The 5,000-nt window shown below is 51.8% G+C and overlaps 1 non-coding gene across 1 annotated transcript in view; it reads left to right on the top strand.

The window, feature by feature from the left end:
• The first annotated feature begins 4,206 nt into the window (after positions 1-4,206).
• Positions 4,207-5,000, top strand: part of LOC126447582 (small subunit ribosomal RNA) — a 1,909-nt gene continuing 1,115 nt past the window's right edge. Inside the window, exon 1 of the ribosomal RNA XR_007583782.1 lies at positions 4,207-5,000. This exon is cut by the window's right edge and continues 1,115 nt beyond it. This is a non-coding gene — a ribosomal RNA (small subunit ribosomal RNA).

Below are 5,000 nucleotides of genomic sequence, written 5' to 3'. Positions count from 1 at the left end.
CTTAACCTAACCTATATCGTACCTTAACCTAACCTATATCGTACCTTAACCTAACCTATATCGTACCTTAACCTAACCTATATCGTACCTTAACCTAACCTATATCGTACCTTAACCTAACCTATATCGTACCTTAACCTAACCTATATCGTACCTTAACCTAACCTATATCGTGCCTTAACCTAACCTATATCGTGCCTTAACCTAACCTATATCGTGCCTTAACCTAACCTATATCGTGCCTTAACCTAACCTATATCGTGCCTTAACCTAACCTATATCGTGCCTTAACCTAACCTATATCATGCCTTAACCTAACCTATATCGTGCCTTAACCTAACCTAATTTGTGCCTTAACCTAACCTAATTTGTGCCTTAACCTAACCTAATTTGTGCCTTAACCTAACCTAATTTGTGCCTTAACCTAACCTAATTTGTGCCTTAACCTAACCTAATTTGTGCCTTAACCTAACCTAATTTGTGCCTTAACCTAACCTAATTTGTGCCTTAACCTAACCTAATTTGTGCCGTAACCTAACCTAATTTGTGCCGTAACGTAACCCATGTTGTGCCGTAACGTAACCCATGTTGTGCCGTAACGTAACCCATGTTGTGCCGTAACGTAACCCATGTTGTGCCGTAACGTAACCCATGTTGTGCCGTAACGTAACCCATGTTGTGCCGTAACGTAACCCATGTTGTGCCGTAACGTAACCCATGTTGTGCCTTAACCTAACCCATGTTGTGCCTTAACCTAACCCATGTTGTGCCTTAACCTAACCCATGTTGTGCCTTAACCTAACCCACGTTGTGCCTTAACCTAACCTACGTTGTGCCTTAACCTAACCTACGTTGTGCCTTAACCTAACCCATGTTGTGCCTTAACCTAACCCATGTTGTGCCTTAACCTAACCCATGTTGTGCCTTAACCTAACCCATGTTGTGCCTTAACCTAACCCATGTTGTGCCTTAACCTAACCCATGGTGTGCCTTAACCTAACCCATGGTGTGCCTTAACCTAACCCATGTTGTGCCTTAACCTAACCCACGTTGTGCCTTAACCTAACCCACGTTGTGCCTTAACCTAACCCACGTTGTGCCTTAACCTAACCCACGTTGTGCCTTAACCTAACCCACGTTGTGCCTTAACCTAACCCACGTTGTGCCTTAACCTAACCTACATTGTGCCTTAACCTAACCCATGTTGTGCCTTAACCTAACCCATGTTGTGCCTTAACCTAACCCATGTTGTGCCTTAACCTAACCCATGGTGTGCCTTAACCTAACCCATGGTGTGCCTTAACCTAACCCATGGTGTGCCTTAACCTAACCCATGGTGTGCCTTAACCTAACCCATGTTGTGCCTTAACCTAACCCATGTTGTGCCTTAACCTAACCCATGTTGTGCCTTAACCTAACCCATGTTGTGCCTTAACCTAACCCATGTTGTGCCTTAACCTAACCCATGTTGTGCCTTAACCTAACCCATGTTGTGCCTTAACCTAACCCATGTTGTGCCTTAACCTAACCCATGTTGTGCCTTAACCTAACCCATGTTGTGCCTTAACCTAACCCATGTTGTGCCTTAACCTAACCCATGTTGTGCCTTAACCTAACCCATGTTGTGCCTTAACCTAACCCATGTTGTGCCTTAACCTAACCCATGTTGTGCCTTAACCTAACCCATGTTGTGCCTTAACCTAACCCATGTTGTGCCTTAACCTAACCCATGTTGTGCCTTAACCTAACCCATGTTGTGCCTTAACCTAACCCATGTTGTGCCTTAACCTAACCCATGTTGTGCCTTAACCTAACCCATGTTGTGCCTTAACCTAACCCATGTTGTGCCTTAACCTAACCCATGTTGTGCCTTAACCTAACCCATGTTGTGCCTTAACCTAACCCATGTTGTGCCTTAACCTAACCCATGTTGTGCCTTAACCTAACCCATGTTGTGCCTTAACCTAACCCATGTTGTGCCTTAACCTAACCCATGTTGTGCCTTAACCTAACCCATGTTGTGCCTTAACCTAACCCATGTTGTGCCTTAACCTAACCCATGTTGTGCCTTAACCTAACCCATGTTGTGCCTTAACCTAACCCATGTTGTGCCTTAACCTAACCCATGTTGTGCCTTAACCTAACCCATGTTGTGCCTTAACCTAACCCATGTTGTGCCTTAACCTAACCCATGTTGTGCCTTAACCTAACCCATGTTGTGCCTTAACCTAACCCATGTTGTGCCTTAACCTAACCCATGTTGTGCCTTAACGTAACCCATGTTGTGCCTTAACGTAACCCATGTTGTGCCTTAACCTAACCTATAATGTGCCTTAACCTAACCTAAAGTGCGCCGTAACCTAAACTATATTGCGCCTTAACCTGACGCACGTTGTCGCTGAACCTGCTCTGTAATTGTTATGCAACCCGTTAAAGTAGTGTAGTGTTGCCTAACCGCAACCCTCGCAATATAGTTCGCTACTCGCACTGCCCGGTCCCCTGTGTATCGCGTCATGTTAAACACCTTGCAGGTGTTGCTGACTTTCCACATGCTCCTGCTATACACTGTAGTGTGGATAGCAGCAGGACGTACATGCCCCCCCCCCTTCCCCCCTGCCTTCGCAAGCTGGTCGGTGAGAAGTTTGCATGTTCAATGCCCTTCGCATGCCGACGTACTCAGCCTACGTTGTGGTACGGCCTGTCACCTGTCCGCCGATGTACGCAAAACCCACAAACTGTACTGCACATTGCTCCGTATGTACTGAATGATACATCGTGGCCCATGTGACCGTATGACGACAGCGCCTAGCAACGGCGGACCATACAGTCCAAATATTGTGCACGCAGCTACGTGTCGTCTCCCTATAAGAGCTGGATTGCAGTGTGGTACGCCATACAGACGTGTGGGAGGAACGGACGCCCTGGATGGCGATCAGCATGAGCAGTCTGTTGATGTAGTGGAGCGTGTATTCGGACGTAGTCGTCTCTTCTCACACACCGTGATAGCATGTTGCACCGCGTTCCACATCTGCGACATGCTGCAGAGGCGGGCTGACAGTCGTTCGCGCAATGGACACCGCATACGTACGGGGTCTACCTTCCACGTGTTCTCTAGGCGTGCACATGTTGTTGCGTCTATGTGGGCAGACGTAGTGTGTTGTGACACCTGACACAGGCATGCAATACTCGTTGCAAATGGCGATGGACGTGTACGTTTGCTGGTGACGTTACGCAAATGAACAACCGGTAACCCGTTGTGGTGCGGTTGTTCTCGCTAGAGGTGAATCAGTGTTGGCGACGATCGGTCGAGCTATTAACCGGTTGTTTCAGGGATACCCACCATGCCCACGAACGTGAAAGGGGACCCACCATGCCCACGAACGTGAAAGGGGATCTGGGTGTGAGGCGATACGCGGCGGTGGCTGGGTGGGACCGTCCCCGGCCGGTGAGGGGGGGCCGCCCGGCGTGCTGGCAGCGCGGTGCGTGGGCGCACGCGCTACAGCCGGCTGGTGGGGGCGGCCGGTGGCAGGCGCGCCGGCCGACGGACGCGGCAGGCGGCGCAGCTGCGCGCCGGCGCCCCCTGCTCGCGGCGCCTTGCGGCCAAAGTAGGTCCTCGCGGGCCCGGTGCGAAGCGCGGTGGCCATCTGCAGTGTGCTGGTCCGATTGAGGACTTTGTGCGCTGAGGATGCGCCGCCGCCCGGCGCTCGGCGCCGCGACGCCGTCTGCTGCTCGGTCGCCCCAGCGGTTCTCGCAGGTGGTTTGTATCGCAGCTGTGCGGACGTGTTGGCGCGTGCGCTGTGCTGGGAGAGTTCGCTTCGGCACCCAAGTAGGGCTTTTGTCCTTCTGTGGCGCTGGCGTTGGAGCTGCCGGTCACCGTAGGTGGCGCGTGTTGTCTCCCGCCGGCAATGCCACGACAGCACGCTCCCGGGCCTCTGTCGGCAGCGGCAAGCTCAGTTGGGAGCACGGGTGGTCGCACCTAAAGCGTCTACTCGCCTAACTCCGGGCGATTGCGCCTCTCTCGAACCCGACCAAGTACTTAGGACGGCGCTGCGCGCCGCCGGGACCTGAGAGGGTTTCGAGGTGTGTTGTGCAGGGGAGCTCAGCCTCCTCCTGTTTGCAGAATAATTGAGCGGACGCTTGCGTGTTCGCGCGGGCCCCCGGGACACACTCCCGGGCGGCCGGCTGCTCAGCTCTAGTTGACGCAGCTCCCTGGTTGATCCTGCCAGTAGTCATATGCTTGTCTCAAAGATTAAGCCATGCATGTCTCAGTACAAGCCGCATTAAGGTGAAACCGCGAATGGCTCATTAAATCAGTTATGGTTCCTTAGATCGTACCCACGTTACTTGGATAACTGTGGTAATTCTAGAGCTAATACATGCAAACAGAGTCCCGACCAGAGATGGAAGGGACGCTTTTATTAGATCAAAACCAATCGGTCGGCTCGTCCGGTCCGTTTGCCTTGGTGACTCTGAATAACTTAGGGCTGATCGCACGGTCCTCGTACCGGCGACGCATCTTTCAAATGTCTGCCTTATCAACTGTCGATGGTAGGTTCTGCGCCTACCATGGTTGTAACGGGTAACGGGGAATCAGGGTTCGATTCCGGAGAGGGAGCCTGAGAAACGGCTACCACATCCAAGGAAGGCAGCAGGCGCGCAAATTACCCACTCCCGGCACGGGGAGGTAGTGACGAAAAATAACGATACGGGACTCATCCGAGGCCCCGTAATCGGAATGAGTACACTTTAAATCCTTTAACGAGTATCTATTGGAGGGCAAGTCTGGTGCCAGCAGCCGCGGTAATTCCAGCTCCAATAGCGTATATTAAAGTTGTTGCGGTTAAAAAGCTCGTAGTTGGATTTGTGTCCCACGCTGTTGGTTCACCGCCCGTCGGTGTTTAACTGGCATGTATCGTGGGACGTCCTGCCGGTGGGGCGAGCCGAAGGCGTGCGACCGCCTCGTGCGTGCTCGTGCGTCCCGAGGCGGACCCCGTTGAAAT

The sequence above is a fragment of the Schistocerca serialis genome, unplaced genomic scaffold (assembly GCF_023864345.2).
Source record: "Schistocerca serialis cubense isolate TAMUIC-IGC-003099 unplaced genomic scaffold, iqSchSeri2.2 HiC_scaffold_513, whole genome shotgun sequence".
Lineage (NCBI taxonomy): Eukaryota > Metazoa > Arthropoda > Insecta > Orthoptera > Acrididae > Schistocerca > Schistocerca serialis.
This window is presented reverse-complemented; position numbering and strand designations above follow the sequence as displayed.